Below are 18977 nucleotides of genomic sequence, written 5' to 3' on the forward strand. Positions count from 1 at the left end.
TGTTTGTCCTGAATGGTGTCAAGCTTCTTGAGTGTTGTTGGAGCTGAACTCATCTAGACAAGTGGGGAGTATTCCATCATACTGCTGACTTATGCCTTGTAGATGGTGGACAGGCTTTGGGGAAATTGGAGGTGTTACAGCAGGATTCCTCGCCTTTAACCTACTCTGGTAGCCACAGTATTTACATGGCTAATTTGGTTCAGGGTCAATGGTAACCCCCAGGATGTTGACAGTGAGTGTTTCAGTGATGGTAATGCTATTAAATGTCAAGCGGCAGTCGTTAGATCCTCTCTTGTTCGAGATGGTCATTCTTGTCACACAAATGCCAGGTAATATTACTTGCCACTTGTCAGCCCAAGCTTGGATATTTTCCAGGTCTTGCTGCATTTGAACATGGACTATTTCAGTAACTGAGGAGTCACAAATGATACTGAAATCGTGCTGTCATCAGCAAAATCCTCACTTCTGAAAACGATTGGGCCTAGGATACTCCCCTGAGAAACTCCTGCAGTAATGTCCTGGAACTGAGATGATTGATGTCCAACCACCCACAACCATTTTCCTTTGTGCCAGGTACGACTCCAACCAATGGAAGGTTTACCCTCTGATTCCCATTGACTCCAGTTTTGCCTGGGCTCCTTGGTGTTATACTCGGTCAAAAGCGGCCTTGATGTCAAGGGCTCTCGCATCACCTCTGAAATCAGCTCTTTTGTCCATTTTTGGCTGTAATGAGGTCAAGAGCTGAGTGACCCTTGTGGAAGCCAAACTCAGCCTCCATTATGCGGACAGATGGCATAGACTAGACATGTATTCCCTTGAGCATAGAAGATAACGGGGTGATCTAATTGGGGTTTTTATGGTGATTAAAAGATTTCTATCCATCTGTCCTATTTATTCACAAACAGTATAGATGTGTCGATTTAAATTACTTTGACACACATATAGTGGTGGAAATTTGGAAATCTTCCAAAAAAAGCTCCTGTGACTTGGACAATTATAAATGTTAAAACTGAACATTGATTTTGTTTTTGTTAGGTAAGGATATTAAGGAGTATGGAGCAGATAGCTGGAGTTATGATCTAAATCAGCTACGATCTAATTAAATGGTGAAATAAGGGGCTAGATGATCTACTCCTGTTCCTGCAATGTTCTTCGCTGAATTTGTTTTTCATCTTGCGTTTTGACAAGAATTTACCCAGCTGTCACAAAAATGCATTCGCTTAAGAGAAAGGCAGAGAATACTTAGCTGTAGGTAGACAGATGATAGTATGCAAGGACAGATGTTGAATGATTGTACGTCGGGACATTTTAGAATCATGATGCCTGAAAAGCTCTGGCCAGATTTCCGTAGATTAATTGAAAGAAGGTAAAGAACCAGCTGTTAATACCCTCCATTTTATTGTAGCCCAAGTCAAATTAATAGATGTAGTCAGCATTATTGTTGCAGCCAACACTGAAATAGGAGGCAGCTTGTAAAAGTATTACTCATATACATATTCATTGATCCTTGTACATTAATCCATATACAGAGCAGGTGCTAATTTGGAATTATCGGTAAAGTATTACCCACCTTAAAGGAATATTTTTGCTGCTATCAGGTAACTAAAATCTTGGAAATGGTCAGTGTATTTTTCCCCACTGATGTCAAATGCAAATGAAACAATATAATTTATTGTGTTAAAATGTTTTTATGGCATGAGCAAGTCTCCTTTTGACACAAATGATGTCACCATGTCAGGGAGAAAAGTATTTATGAATAATTTTATGAGACAAATTGTCCTGTAAGAGTTCTTTACAGAAGGGAAACCGTTGTTGTCTAAATGGCTGCGTAAATGCAGGGAATTAATTCTCCTGTTGGCACTGGCTACATTGAATTTGCTGCCAACTTAGTGATCTTTCCTCTTGAACTCCCATTAGCCATATAGAATGGTTAAGAGAGCTCATATCGCTTCTTACTGGGTTACCATCACTGGCAGGGAAAAGTGAGGGAAACTAAGTACAGCTGGAGTCCATAAAAAACTACAACTATGACTTGCAGCTGCAGGAAATACAGCCACCAGGGCGGGATTTTCCAGCCACAGTCACCTCCAAGGCTGGAAAATCCCGCCCGAGGTCAATGGACCTTTCTCTTGTCCATGTCCTGCCTGCTACAATTCCCATAGTGGGTGGGATGGGGTGATTCCATCCTAAGACTAAGAGATAAAGTGTAAACCATGGGGATGGATGGCGTAAATCAGAATGTGCACAGCTACACCTCATCCAACATCTCACTCATCCAGCATCTTACTTGTCTCAGCATCAGCCTAGATAGGGATATACATTGCATAAGAAGGGGTTTCACTAGATGAAGCATTGAGTGTGAGGATGTGAAAGTGGAGAAGAGGGAGAGTGCCATTCAAAAGCAAAGTCATTTTTAGAGTGTGGTGATTACTGGAAAGGCTGGCATTGATTGTCCATTGCTAGTTGCCTGAAAAGACAGTGGTGGATCTAAGTGGCCTTTTTAGACCTTTCCAAAGAGCAGTTAAAAGTCAACCCCATTGGTAAGAAATTGGATTTATGAAAAGACCTGACTGGGCAAAGGTGGCATTAGTGAACTTGTTGGGTTTCTACAACAACCTCACAGCACCTTTTATTGATTTCAGAGTTTTATTTCCATTGGAGAAATGGCTGGCCTTGGCTGAGAGTCCAGAGACCCTGGTTTCAAGGATGTTTTTTTCAACAGAACCCTGATTTGGAAGCATCTCTCTCAGGTGCAGGCAGTGGCGATAACTCCCATTAATATTAAGATGATGAAGAACTGGGAGAGGTTTGTTATATGGATCTGAAACATACAACAAATGGTTTCTTGATATGCAACTCAGAGAGAGTGACGTAATGGAAAATTCATTAAGGCTCCAGAAGGAGGTACTAAAGATATTGGTGGCATCCAAACTGGCACCTTTTGCTGCTTGAGTAGATGCCTTGAAGGCAAGTCTTAACATTAGGCTTGCAAAGGGCTTCTGAGACTTGATTGGGACTATCAGCCTGTAATGGCACAGAGCAATAGCATGCCTGAGCCTGTGGCCCACACTCGGGCTGCAGGAATTAGTCGCAGATGTTGTCATCTCTGTGACAATGGCAATGTGTTTACTATCTTAAAGCTTCCTCAATGCCTGCTCATGACAGAGCTTGTTGGAAATCAACTCATCACCCCTTAATACTATAAGTCAAAGAATTTTGGCTGTGCTACAGGAGAGCTGGGCCCTGTAGCACAGTTGCTACGTTAAGTTGAGAGTCATCTCAGACCACTATAGTTATGTAAAATGTCATGGCACAAATCAATTCCAGCCTCCCGGACTACCTGGATCCACTACAGTTTGCTTACCACTGCAACAGGTCCACAGCAGACACCATTTCCCTGGCCCTGAAGTCAACTCTGGAACACTTAGGTAATAAGGATACTTATGTCAGATTCCTATTTATTGACTACAGCCCAGCCTTCAACACTATTATTCCCACGAAGCTCATCTCCAAACTCCGTGGCCTGGGCCTCGGCACCTCCCTCTGTGACTGGATTCTGAACTTCCTAACTCACAGACCACAATCAGTAAGGATATGCAACAACACCTCCTCCATGATTGTCCTCAACACCGCTGCCCCACAAGGCTGTGTTCTCAGCCCCCTACTATACTCCTTATACACCTATGACTATGTGGCCAAATTCCTCTCCAATTCGATTTTCAAGTTTGCTGACGACACCAAACAATGACAAGATAGAGTACAGGAATGAGTTAGAGAATCTGGTGAACTGATGCAGCAACAATAATCTCTCCCTCAATGTCAACAAAACAAAGGAGATTGTCATCAACTTCAGGAAGCGTGAAGGTGAACATGCCCCTGTCTACATCAATGGAGATGAAGTAGAAAGAGTTGACAGGTTCAAATTTTTAGGTGTCCAGACCACCAACAACCTGTCCTGGCTCCCCCCATACTGACACTATAGTTAAGAAAGCCATGAATGTCTCTACTTTCTCAGAAGACGAAGGAAGTTTGGCATCTTCGCTACAGCTCTCACCAACTTTTACAGATGCACCATAGAAAGCATTCTTTCTGGTTGTATCACAGCTTGGTATAGCTCCTGCTCTGCCCAAGACTACAAGAAACTACAAAGGGTCGTGAATGTAGCCCAATCCATCATGCAAACCAGCCTCCCTTCTATTGACCCACTGCCTTGGCAAAGCAGCCAGCATAATTAAGGACCCCAGGCACCCCGGGCATTCTCTCTTCCACTTTCTTCCTTCGGGAAAAAAATACAAAAGTCTGAAGTCACGTACCAAACGACTCAAGGACAGCTTCTTCCCTGCTGCTGTCAGAATTTTGAATGGACTTACCCTGCATTAAGTTGATCTTTCTCTACACCCTGGCTATGACTATAACATGACATTCTGCATTCTCTCATTTCCTTCTCTATGAACGGTATGCTGTGTCTCTATAGCACGCAAGAAACAATACTGTTCACTGTATTTTAATACATGTGACAATAATAAATCAAATCAAATCAAAATGTAGCAAGCTACAATGATTTGAGAGATTTGCTGGGGCTATACTGCAGGACTCCATTCCAGCAGATTAATGCAGGCACTTAAACAAAGGCTTAGGAATGCTTTTGGTGCTCTAATATATTTTTCGTAGTGACATGGGCCTTATTATATCTGTTGTTCCTCTCTATTACTGAATGTTGCTGGAGTCATAATCTATGGCCACAGGGATAGCTCTGATTACCAAAAGAAACACCAAATACTTGATACAAGTCATGAGGTTTGTCAATGCATTATGAAAGCTTCCTGGGTAGTAAGCATTCATTTTCAGTTTAATGTGATTGGCATCAGATGCTAGTGGTACATAAGAGAAAAAAATGTGATTTTTGTTCATGAAATTGAAGGGATCTTCACATGGGCTTTGAGTACGACATGTATTCTGTCAATAGCTTCTTGTACATGTAGGAATGCTGACTGTCAATAGAACTATTTGCTTCTCTGCTTCTATGGGAAGGGAATGAAGTGTATAGTGTGCCTGAAGAGAATATTAATCATCTTCTTTATGTAATGATGTACTATGACCTGAGTATTGTGGTGAAGATTGCCAAATGCTGCCCAGAACTGTCAAAGAAATTTAAGGCAGTATTCACCTTGACTGATGCAGCCTGTGTTCCTGTTGAATGGAAGTAGTTTGCAGTTGTTCTCTTTTTGGAGGGGGGTTGGTGTGGGAAGTGTAAACCCTGCTAAATAGTTGGTTGCATGTATCTGCATCCTCTGTGAGGCTTCATTGTAAGTACAGTCATTCTAGCAGCTTCTATCACCTAATCTTCCTATTCTTATAACATGGTTATAGGGAGATTCTTCTGGGAATATTCATGCCCGCAGTGCAAAGCTGTACTTTCTGCAGAGCTCACTAATCAGGCAATAAAAGTGCTCGCAAAGCTTCCAGAGATCCAAACAGCTAATATTCATGTGCGGTTAATGTAAAACAAACCTTCAGCCATAAACAGTGTCCTCAATGTGTGAATCAAGATAGGGATACGATTTTGCTACTTATATTGTTATGTGACAGCGCTCCTATTTCTTATGTATGTAGGGAGCAGCTATTCCCCATGGTTGAGGGGTCAATCACAAGGAGGCATAGTTTTAGGGTAAGGGGTAGGAAATTCAGAGGGGATTTAAGAAAAAGCTTTTTTACTTGGAGGGTGGTGGGAATCTGGAATGCACTGCCTGGGAAGCTGGTCGAGGCCGGAAACCTTACAAGCTTTAAAAAATATTTGGCTGAGCATTTGAAATATCACAATAATCAAGGATATGGGACAAGTGCTGGAAAATAGGATTAACACGCCTTTAGTGGTAGATATTGTTGGAGCAGGCTTGATGGACCAAAGACCTTTTCTGCACTGTATGTCTCTGTGACTCTATTATTCATATTGTGGCAGCAATAATTTGGGTTGGATTTGGAGAAGAAGTTGGAAGAAAAAATGTATTTCAGCTGATTCAAATAGGATGGAATGGGCATGGGATGGTCACTAAAGAAAAATGGTACATCATATAAGGAGATTTCTGGCACAGTTATATTACTGAAAATAAACTAAGAACAAGGTATGTTCTGTGAAATAAACTTACACCAGAAACTACTTGCCATATAGCAACAAAAAAGCAAGGAAAAAGCATTTAAAATGACAACTGAAATTACTCAATTAACACTGTTATTCACAATTCAGGATTGGTACCGGGGAGTTTCTGCACACAGTATACTCTTACCCCTTTTACTTTCAAACCTAGATTGTTAAAACATTTAGTTTGAGATAATACCTTTTGAACCCATAAGCTGGTGGAAGACAACCTTTGTAGTATAAATGTAAATCAGTTCCCAGAGAGGTTAACATTGTGGCATCAGATGAGATGCCAGAGGAGGTTTACTAGGCTGATGCTGGAGTTGAAGGGGTTGAGCTATGAGGAGAGGCTGAATAAACTAGGCTTGTACTCGTTAGAGTTTAGAAGAATGAGGGGAGATCTCATTGAGACGTATAAGATGATGAATGGGATGGATAGGATAGAGGTGGAGAGACTCTTCCCACTCAGAAAGGACAGTAGGACTAGGGGGCACAACCTTAAGATAAAGGGGGGGCGGTTTAGAACGGAGTTGAGGAGGAACTTCTTCACTCAAAGGGTGGTGAATCTCTGGAATTCTCTGCCCGTTGAAGTGGTGGACGCTGCCTCGCTAAATATTTTTAAGACGCGGGTTGATGGGTTTTTGATAAGCGAGGGGATTAAGGGTTATGGGGAGAGGGCGGGAATGTGGAACTGAGACACGACAGATCAGCCATGATCTTATTGAATGGCGGGGCAGGCTCGAAGGGCTAGATGGCCTACTCCTGCTCCTATTTCTTATTATTAGATTGACATAAAAATCACAGGATGAAAATGATTACCTGCTGTTGGTTTTAAAGTGTTTTGAGGTTTATTAACGTCACAAGAAGACTTGCATTAACACTGCAATGAAATGACTGTGAAAATCCCCTCGTCGCCACACTCTGGCACCTGTTGGGTATACTGAGGGAAAATTTAGCATGGCCAATGTATCTAACCAACATGTTTTTTGGATTGTGGGAGGAAACCCACGCAGACATGGAGAGAAAATGCAGACTCCACACAGATAGTGACCTAAGCCAGGAATCAAACTCAGGTCCCTGACACTGTGAGGCAGCAGTGCTAACCACTTTGCCACCATGCTGGTTGAATAAGCTCGCATATTCTCCTTTGTGCTGTAGATATATTCACTGATCTCTTGCTAAAAGTAGATATGGCCTGGAGTCTGTTGGCCTTTGCAAAAGTTTGGAGGTCGTTTGACCTGAGTGTTCCTATGTCATTCTGCTGAAGTATGTTGCTTGCTGTGCTTGGAAATGATAAGTTTGAAATGATTTCTGTGAGCAAAATACAGTAGATCTTTCTGTGTCCCCACTCCAGCTGGCCAGCATTCCTATGGGCAAACTGCTTCAGTAATTTACTAACAGAACATACTGGCCCAACTGAGCTTGGGGTTCAAAATAGAGGGGGTTTCTCGTTGCCATGGATACAAATAACTGGTAATTGTTTGTGACTGCCAGTTAGTTACCTAAAAGCCAAAGTGGGCCATATTTATTTTTGCTATTTCTGTCCTGTTATGATGGCCATGTAGGACACGGGGGATCATCGATAGATCTCCCTGTGGGCTTCGTGGAGTATGAGCTTCCTTATTGAGCGAGCAGAGGTTTGTCCATGAGAAGTGGTCAATGGGGGTTTATAAACCTGCTGCTTAACTCTAGGTCTCGAGGTGCAGACTGTCCAGCTGTAAGCCACGGGCTGCTAAATTTGTTGGGCCCATTATCAGGGGTTGGGGCTAATGCCTGTTGAAGGGCCAATTCTAGAAATTTCTTCCCAATGAATGGGACGAATACTGGGTCTGATCAGCTTAGGAATCATTAGCAATTTCGTGGCCATCAATTGCAGGTAAGCTGAAACTTTGCTTTTTCTTAAAATGCTTTCTTGTGAATACAGGAAGTGTTCCTCTGACTCCATAAGAGTCCTGCTGGACCATTTTCCACTGTTGTCCGTTCTTCTCTCCTTCATGGGACTTTGACTGCAGGCTGCTCCTGGGGACATTGATCACATTGCTTGGGTGAGTTGCCAGTGGAGGCATGGCCATTGCTCATGCTGAATTTACCAATGAGGCTTGAAGGTCATCTTTGGGCATCTCGGTTTGGGCAGAGCCAAGACTGGCCAGGAAACATTGCATCTTTAACGCATCCTTATCTAATTCAACGCCAGCTACAGGATGCATGTGTTTTTTTTTGTGTGTGTGAAATTATGAAATACTGTACATTTGTTAATATTAAATTTCCTAATAATTTAGCCTTTTGACAGTATGAATATGTAATACAGTTCTTCGCTGGCCATCTCCTGGTTTGCTTTCTTGTACATGAATGGATGGGTGTGAGTCTATGTGGGCACTCGTACTGCTAGGATCAGCTACTACTGTTTGGTCCACATGTTTAACACAATCCAATTCTACCGTTGAATTGAAGTTGGCCTTTCAAGGCCATGTGTCCATTTGGTTGTACAACTCCCATATATTGTAGCTATATTCTGAAAAGTTACAACCTTATAGAGACAAATCAGCCTATCCCATGCTTTCTAAAATGCTGAACTCAGATAATCAATGCTCTGTGTGTGATTACACAGAATTACAAAGAAGGTGCATCACAGAAACAGGCCATTGGGCCCAGTTGGGCTATACTGGTGTTTATGCTCCATTTGAGATTCCTCCTAATTCTCTTCATCTAACCCCATTGGCCAAACTTTCTGATTCATTCAAATTCATTTACTGCACTTGATATTCAGTGAACAATACAGAATTTCTGAAAGGAAACTTCAGCATTTCCAAGCTGTCTGTATATTCTTCCTGTTCACCAACAAAGCAGTACGGTCAAGGTCCAAATTGTTGACATGAGATTTCACCTATAATATGTTCATATGTCATTCAGTTGTCGAAATATCAGCAACTAGATTTGTTTTGGTAATAGTTCAGAAGCCGTAAGAAAAGAAATTACACCCAAAATATCACTCTAGCTGAAACAGAGATAAGGTAATGTTATTTATGATTTTCTTGTGGATCTACGAAGAAGGATTTTGCAGCTTTATAGTCATTAGTCTTCTACGTTTATCAGTTGAAATTTATTCCTGACTTTTATTTATTTTTATTTAACTGTATGTAATTTACTCTCCTGTCTGAGTGGACCTTCTGTAGAAGCAGATAAGGGAAAATAAACATTGGATAATATTCACTGATCGGCAGACTAGAGGCGGGGTTGTCTATTGCACAGAAGGTACTTGTCTCAAAGACATTTTGAGTGAAATTTAATGCCCTACTCTAGCTGTGATGAGTTTGGTGATGGAAGGATCTTTTAAATAGGCAGCAGGGTGGTGAGTGTGGACTCTGCTGCTTTCCCACCTCCATTGCCTATTGCAGGAAGACCTGTGGACAGCCTTCTTGCCCCACTGCCAGTTGAGGCCCTTAAGTGGATAATTAATGACCACTTAAGGGTTTCATCCCTCTGCTACTGATATAAACCCAGCAACTGGAGGGGTGCTCGCTATGATGATCTAACAAGTGTAGGGTTGCCTATGAGGTTCCGGAGACCTTTTTGTTTGATGCCACAAAGTGGGCATTATTTACTGCAGATGATAGGCCTCTCGCCTGTCTGCTGGAGAGCGTTGCCTCTGTTAGGCATACTAAATGCCACCCAGGCAGTTCATTGGGCAGCAGTGGGTCTTCACTGGTATTAAGGACCCAAGGGTGGGCTCTGGTAGGCCGGTAGCTCTCAGCAGGTAGACTTCTGACCCCGTGATCCTTAATTCTGGGGAAGATCTGCCACTGTCCAGTTAAGTGGTTGAATGTCACTTAATTAAGCAGACGTTGCCTAAATAGATGGCATGGGCTCTTGCAGCCTCTCCAGTCAGTGAGTGAGATCCCCATTTCCTCCACTTAATATTACTGATTGTACCTGATATTCTGCATCAGGCTGCTGAATGGATAAACTGAAATTAAATTGTAACTGTCCAGAAATTTGATCACACTGTGACCATTTTGCAAATGTATGAGAGGATCCAATATGGTGTGTCATGAACTACTTTCCTCAGAGTAAAATGTTCCATAGATAGTCCCCACATTGCACTGTCTGCTCTCCATCACTATCCTGTCACCTTTTTGAAAAGAAAGGCATTTCATTCCCTCAATATCTATCAATTTTGTCCTGCGGTTCTGTACGCTGACATGCCTGCAATAAGAGCCATGTCACCATCAGAAACACGACTGAACAAACAGGGGGTTTGCTTCAAACAGGAGGGTTGGCGGTACTCGTCCACAGGCTGCCTTTGTTGCAGGGCTTAGTGTCATGGCTGGATCCTGAGTTGGAGGGGTTGAGGAGGTGAGGGATGATGTCGGTGCCCTGAAGGATGGTTCCTTCATCAGCCTCTCTGACAGACTCAGTCTTTTCATTGTGCTGTTGGTAGCTGGATGAGTTGTATCCTTTCCTGGTATCTCTGCCACCAGGGACACTGCTGCTGTTGCACCCATTCACAGTGAAGTTGTAATGACTCAAAGCCCTGAGTCACCATGGAGAACATGCACTGTGTGGATCACTCTATTGAGCGGAATCATCCCAAAATTTAACAGTGAGGTTATTTAGCTCTTGTCTCCACTGTGAGCATAAATGGCAATGCAGGCACAAAATTCCACAAGAGTCAGGAAATGAGATTCTTGCTAGTGAGATTTAATTTTTTGAGTTTCCTCTCCCCTCGCTGGTGAGGTAATGAGGTTCCTACCCACCGAGGATGGGAAGCTCATGTAAATAAATATTGATATTATTAAAAGGCCTCCCTGTGCATGATTTCCCCCCCACTAAATATTCAACCCTCACTGACGTGAGGTTCACAAGTATTTAAAGATGGGCTTCAGTCAATGGGATCCTGCAAAGCTAAATATAACCCCCAGGAGGATAAGGATGTGCCTGGACAGTGTCCTCAGCACTGCTTCCTGGCGCAGGTTGGTATTGCAGTGTTGACCTGTGCTATGGGTGGGTCCTCTGGGGGATCCACACCAGGAAATGTTCCTCTTATATGTGTTGGGGCTAATGCCAGTGCTTGTGAGGGCTAGAGTGTCCACAATACTGCTGGGGTGGTGGGATTGGTGTGGGTGGAAGAGAGCCCCCAATACTTGTGCACTTGGAGGAGTCCCACAGTCTTCAGATGCATGAGATGATGCTGGCATTGTGTGTCACCCAGGCCAACATTGCAAGACTGGCAGCTGTAGCGGAAAGCCTGGAGTAGGAATTTGTAGCCATGTTTGGAAGGGTCCAAGGCATGGCCAAGTCTCTGAGGATCTCGGGAGCATGCTCCAAACACAGGGGGAATTTGCAGAGGGGTTCCAATGCTTGGACCAGACTCAGAAAACTGTTGCTGAAGGCTCGCACACCATAATATTGTGGTTCCATGACTGGCAGTGCCAGGTGATGCAGAGGCTTTTGGAGCTCATTCCAGCTGCTCCGGGGGTGTTGTCTGTCAGTTGCCACATCAGTAACAAGGATTACTGCCAGCTCCGCTGGCTCAATCCCACGATTCATGGTTTCTCTGGCAGGGGAAAAGAGAGCGAGAGACAGTCCATAATGTTATCCATCTCAGTCACTTCAATTCCTCCCAGCACCCTGTAGTCTGGACCTTGGCAACACAACACCATTCCCAGTGCCATGTGCCATCTCGATTGGCTGCTGACCATTACCACATCATTACCTCAGTAGCCATGTGTACTGCCCATGATCCCGCATGGTCACCAATGGCTTCAGTGCTGTGGTGCTCACACAGTGCATAAGGATGGCTGTGGGAATGTCCTCAATGTGGAGCACTTGTGGTCTAAACCCGTATGCACCCACCTGGATGTTTGGTGCAAACTATGTTCCACACATGACGTGCTGTTCAGACAGATGGTAGGGAAGCATCCTTTTGACTTCCACATAATGAGTGTCCATTATCGGGAGCATTGCAGAGTGTATGCTGTGTGAGGAGCCATGTTAACACCTGCCAATCTCCTGTAATTGGGGTGACAGCTACCAGATCTGGTGCTTGTAACTGTTAGTGAACCCTGGGGTGGAATGTCCACAGAGCCTAATGCAGCAGACTGGTTACAGGTAACCATTACCACATGAGTGGGATTTGAACTCAATCTCATATGAAACCCTTCAAAGGCCCTTCAACAGGCAGACGGAATACTTAACACACGAGCCCTACCGCAGCAATGAGCCCTGACCTGAGGATCGCGGGTCCAGCTTGAGCACCCCCCCACCCCGACCCTGGACTCTTAAAGACTCCCCACCCTGCCACGGACCCTGGCAGCAGCTGTCTCACCCTTTTGTGCCCCAGGCTTTGGTGCTACGTGGTACTCACCTCTTCCTTCACCCTCAATATTCACGCTTCAAGAGATTAGTAGTGACTTGTGCCCATGTGACATCCTGCTGGAGAGCTGGGGCCATTCTGGGAGTGAAGATGATCATGTGCTGAATTTGTGAATGAGATTGAAATCAAGTCAATCTCATGCTAATCAGCTTCATGCCCTTTCTGAGTGCAATTGAGTTTGTGCTAGGAGAAAGGGATCAGGAAGATTGCAAACCATTTGGCGCTGGGTGCAAAACCCATCTTCAGGCCTGCATGCAATTTTCCAAGATTACACAAGGCACAAGGCATGGCCAGAGTCCGGAATGTTTGAGTTGGCTGTTTAAGATGGATGTCTATTGTGCCAAATCCGACTGATTGTTCCTGCTAATCTGTATGGAAGAGTTCTTGAGCAACTACATGAAGGACATCCAGATAGAATTAGCATGTAATTATTTTTGGTGGCTGGGTCTGAATGCTCTGAAGAAAAAATGGGACAGTGTCAATCCTGTGCACAAATAAGAAATACACCACCGTTATCTCCTTTACATCCTTGGGAATGGCCTAAAATGTCATGGGTAGTGATTTACATGTAGATTTTGCTGCTCTGTTTGAGGATTACATATTCTTAGCCATAATTGATGTACACTCAAAGTGGCCAGAAGCTAATATCATGAAAACTATTACATCTGAACAAATCATTGCAAAACTTGACAAAATCTTTACAAGAGTTGGTAAATCAGAAAAGATTGTTAGTGATAATGGTTCATGGTTTACTTTAAGAGTCTGAGGATTATCTCAAATTGTATTCAGCATATAAAATCCACACCTTATCCGTAAATCCAACCATTAGCTGAAAGATTTGCACAATCCTTGAAACATTTTTTCAAAGCTTCAAAACAGCAAGGTTCATTATCACATTGTGTGAATAGTTTCTAAGTAACTTATAGAAACACTAATTATGCAACTACAGAAATTTCATCTGCATTATTACTCTTAAAGAAAGTTGAGCACTATGGACGAGATTTTCTGGGCTCATCATCTGCAGGAATCAGAACAGAAAATTTGGTTGACCATTTAAAGGTCCATTGACCCCAGATAGGAATTTCCAATCTTGGGGCGTGCGCAGCTGGAAAATCCCACCCCTTACCTGATTTGCTATTAGCTCCATAAATATCAGAGATAGTAGAGCATCAACAACAATCTCAAATTGCTAAATGAGAAGTGAGGGCAAAAGAGTCCTCAGTTCAACAAGAAGAATGAGTGTAGCACATAATGCCATGAGTGAGAAATGGGTACCAGCCATAGTTTTAGCAAAAACAGCTCCAATTTCTTATAAGGTTCAAACTGAAGATGAACTAGTTTGGTGACCTAATGGTGACCAATTGTTGTCATCTCAGAATGAGTTCTCAGCATCAACTCTGGAAGTACCAACTTTAGTCTCTAGAATTGTGAATACTATTATGGAAAATTTAATTGAATCTGAGTTGCTTGATGATTATGTCTTCGCTACTATACAACGTGAAAATGATACAGAATGAGTTCCAAATTTCCAAATCATATTTCTAGGCTTAAGAACAGAAAAATTTCAGAGCATCTTGTACAACCAAAGGGGAATAGATGTCCTCCTCATCCACTTTCTTATTGACAGTATGTAATATTAATGATGCATATTACTGTATCCAGAGTATTACTGATCCTATGTATAATATTGTAGTAATTTGTTGTCATGACCACAGAAGTAGAGGGAGAGAGATGTTCTTTATTTAAAAGGGTTGCAATGTTGCTTTAAGGGCTGATCACATGGTTTGATGGTGATGTCATTAGGATGTTTGCTCAGGCTGTTGTTTTACTTTTAGTTTGTATTCTAATGCACAGCATCAGAATACAAACTGAACACTCTTCAATAAAACCTGTTGTGCGTATTTTGAATCTTAATGTCCAAATCAAATACTTTCTTCTGTTAAACCCACATCCTCTGACATGGTTAGGTCATTACACAAGTGAAATAAGACATTGCGATAATTTAAATGAGCACACTGAAGTCTATTTCCACCTCTAGCTTTGGTTTTTGTTCTGGCCTAGGCAAAATTTGCATTCTTAGAATGAGGCATTGAAAAATTTCATTATCTCCTGGCTGAGACCAGAGTGAACCATAATTAAATTAAAGATAGCATTTGTTCGCTGAAAAGAGAGACGCAGTCTGATCCACAAATCTATCCAGTAGCTTAGAGACATTTTGATAGTCAGTCTTTTTAAAATCATTTCAAGGCTTCTAAATGTAACTTTAAAATAAAATTTTTATAACGTTGAAATCCTCATAGCTGCATGGGCTTGATAATGTCTTTCCAAGGTTTCGGCGCTCAATACTGAATTTAAAACATTTTAGTGAGGCCTAACCAAGGCTCTGCACAATGAAGTGACGTTTCTTCATTTTTTGCTTTCCAAAAGGACACAAGTCAGCTTCTTTGATATCTTTCAGCTTTGATGCGCTTTGATTTTTGGGAAATGTGAACATGGATACCTAAAACCCCTTTGCTTCCCCACAGCTACTATAGTCTCTCATCGTTAAGGGTATGTTCTGATTTTTCTTTCTCAGATCCTGAGTAAATGAGTTCAGACCTCCCCGTTGTATTCCATCTGTTATAGTTTTGTCTTTTCTCGTCCATCTCCATACATAACCTCCTGCTCCCATACACATCGTTTACTGGGTATCCTAACTTCTGTTGATGACCTGGCTTTGTTAGATGATCAGCTTTGTTAGCTGATCTGGCTCATTAAGGAACACTTACGGCCACTTAAAGGAGGTCAAGAATTCCCATTTAGCCTTCTGGTTCCTGAAGGCTGCAGGGCTCCCTTCAGCTGCCTGGAGGCAACCTCCTGCTGGCAGAGGTGGGGCCAATCTTCCAGGTGGGTTCAGTGGCACTCCCTACCTATTTGTGTTCAGCAACAGGCAGCTCTGTAGAGGGGCTCTGTATACACCCCATCATCTCCCTTCCCCCCTCTGCCCCCCCATCACCAACAATGACAGCCTGGCAGCAAACACCATTTTTTATTTGAATTTAAAAGGCTGGAGAGATGACACCTCAATTTTCAAGTACCTTCTCCTTTATTCACCTACCATAGCAGCCTGCTGTTCCTTTCAAGTTGGAAGGTCTCTGATTGACCCTTCAAATTTGTGAGCCCTATCATCATCCTTAATTAGATACTGAACCATCCTTGAGTCATGTCTGCTCCAGGTAAAAGCACAACGTGTACTGTTTCTCACAGCATGTGGACATCAGGTGCATCTTTGAACCTGACAGTAGGATTCAGAAACCTTTGGGAAAATCCAGCCCTACTTATCACATCCTGTTAATTAGACAATTCTCTATCAGCACTGCCTATCGAACCTCCAAACCAATGACCGGCGCACGTTGTAAGATTGAGCAACCTCTCACCCAGTCTCATTTTCGCTAATAATCTCTTGGGTGGAACCTTATCAAATGTTCTCTGGAAGTCCGTATGTTAGAATCCTCAAAATGTTCACCAGGTTAGACATCACTTAACATTCACAAGTGTAAGCCTACTCACTCAGATCAGCTCTTTCTCATCCAAGTACTCAGTCATTGGGTGAGATTCTCTGGCCGTTCTGACGAGGTTCTCTGGTCCTGCCGGCAATGTATCCCCTGCCCACGGGCTTCCTGGTGGCATGTTGTGACTTCAATTGGAAATGCCGTTGACAGCAACTGGACCAGAGAATCCTGCCACCAGCAAGTGGCATGCCATCTCCTGCCACTGAGAAACACACTGCTGGGAGGCTGGAAAATCACACCCACTGGGTGGGATTTTTCAGCTACACTTATCCTGAAAATGGAAAATCCTACCCGAGGTCAATAGACTGTTCCAAGGTCCACTCCTCGCCCTCTATGATTCCCATGGCAGGCAGACCGGGGAAATTCACCCCATTATCTTTGACGGTAGGTTAAAAAAACCTTTCCAGAATTGATGTCAAATTGCCAGCTCTGTAGTTACTCAGTTTCCCTGTTTTCATCTGCCATATGTAACTCGCACTGTTCCACAAACAAAAAAGATGTCTGCCCTGCCCCGCCCTGTCTTTGTAAGTATGATACAGGGGATCGCTGAGTAGTGGTCAGGAGCAGGAGCCCTGGTTGATTTGACCCTCCTTCTTTAGCTCCAGGCTACGGAGCCAAGTTGTAGAAGAGGTCCTCGCTGCTCAGTGCATGCCGGCGTTGCAGGAATTTAGCTTTATGCAGTTTTAAGTAAATCTGAATTCCTTAATATTTTCAAAGCACTTATTTGTGTAATTACTGCTACCATCGACTAATTGTAATCCATTTTATGTGACTGAGTAAATGACTCCTGCATCATAAGAACGCTGGATGGTAATCAAGTTATTTTCATTAATTATTGAAAAGGTAGAAAATGCCTTTTACCATCTATAATGTCAGAAAGCAGATGCTACAGGGAATAGACTGCATTGAAAGGAGCTGTGGACTACAATAGCTTTGAAAGTAATTGATTTTTTTGCTTTATTCGTTCAATAACAAGTCTCTTGTGGCATTGCCACCCCCCCCATATTAACTACAAGGGACAGTGTCCAAGACTGTTACAGGGTCACTGTACTGGGGAGGGGGGGGCGAAGAAATAACATCCACAAATGGCGTTGCTGAATTGTAAATGCGAAAACATTAGCCATCGTGTTTGTCATCGTGATCTTTTGCTATGCATGTCTGAAAGCAGATTCCTATAGACAGCATGCTTCATTATAACTAAATCCTTGTCACATGAGCCTGAGCAAGTGCTGAGTATGACTGAAATGACCCTTGTTTAAGATTAAATACGGTGGATGAAGGTAATTGCTCTAATATGCAAGACTGTTTGATTTGCTCCCTTGCAGAGTGCTGTATCATAATTCTATTTCGTTAGGTTACATCGGGAAAACAAACCTGTATTATGATGCAGTCGTTCACGTTTATTGGGTTGTGTGGAGTTACTGGGGTTGGAAAGGGCAGAGGCAGGGAAGGAATTATTTTTCAATATCGGTTATTGTTGTGTAATGTGCGTTTGTCCTTGCGATATTATGAAAGACTATCAATAAACCTGCTTTACTGTGCTCATTGATTTATGTACCCTGAATTGAAAAAATGATTTCCTTCTTTTCCTTTGTGCTTATGATGGATCTCTCTAAATTAAGCTAGTCCAACCTATTCACGTCCACGTTCCATGGACTTCGATTATTATTCAAATTTTCATATTTTAAATTAACCTTCACTTTTATAAACTCCTCCATACAAATTTTTTATGGATTAATTTATTATTAGGTTGTACCGGATTGACATAAAGCTAATCCATCCCACAACTATTGGATTGGAAGAAAGACCTTCAGTCCTGCCACGTCCAGCTATACATGGTGATGTGCAACTAACCAATTAACCAATGGAGGCGGCTTCGCAAATATCCCCATCCTCAGTGATGGGAGGAGATCCCAGCATGTGCAAAAGATAAAGCTGAAACGTTTGTAACCACCTTCGGCCAGAAATGCCAAGTAGATAATCCATCTTGGCTTCTTCCTGAATTTTTCAGCATCGTAGATACCAATTAAATTCACAGCTTTATGATAGCAAGAAGTGCTGAATGCACTGGACACAGCAAAAGCTTTAGGCCCTGACAACATCCAGGCTGTAGTACTGAAAACATGTGCTCTAGAATTTGTTACTCCATTGCTGTTTCACTGCAGCTAGAACACTGCCATTCACCCAACACTGTGAAAAATTGTCCAGATATGGCCAGATCTCAAAAAGCAAGAAAAGCTAACCTGGCCAATTATCACCCCATCAATGGACCCTCGATCACCAGCAAAGTGTTGGAAGATGTCAAAAAACAGTGCTAGTAAGAGGCATGCACTCAATAATCACTCGCTGCTGCTCAGTTTTGTTCCCCAGGGACCCTCGAGTCCAGATCTCTTTACTGTCATTGTCTAAAGAGCTGATTTCCAGGGAATAGTGATTGCCTTTGTAATAACTTGTGTCCACAAGTTAAGGACAAACTAGAGCTGTTTATTAGTGAACAACAGCTATTTACAGAGTGACGAAGATTCAAGGCTTCCAGACATGACTCTAAGATCTAACTGCTGGGACAAGCCCAGACAATTGGAGTGAAGCCCAACTCGGTTCCTGTTTGGTCAGCTTGGGTTATATGACTCTTTCAGGAAAGGTCCAGACACCACAACCTTTGGCATTGAGACAGCAGTAGGCTGAATATAGCAATTAAAAGCTATCGCAAAATTGAAGACTAAGAGAATCAAGGGAAAACTCATCACAGTTTAGAGACAGACCTAGCACATCATCTTAGCCCAGGGCATTGCTGTAGGAGTTCCACAGGGTCCTATTCTAGACCCAACCATTAGCTTCATCAATTATCTTCCTTCCATCATAAGCTCAGAAGTGGGAATGTTTGCTGATGATTACGCCCTGTTCAGCGCTATTTGAG

This window comes from Carcharhinus amblyrhynchos, chromosome 8, assembly GCF_965287045.1.
Source record: "Carcharhinus amblyrhynchos chromosome 8, sCarAmb.v2.hapA, whole genome shotgun sequence".
NCBI classification, from domain to species: Eukaryota; Metazoa; Chordata; class Chondrichthyes; order Carcharhiniformes; family Carcharhinidae; genus Carcharhinus; species Carcharhinus amblyrhynchos.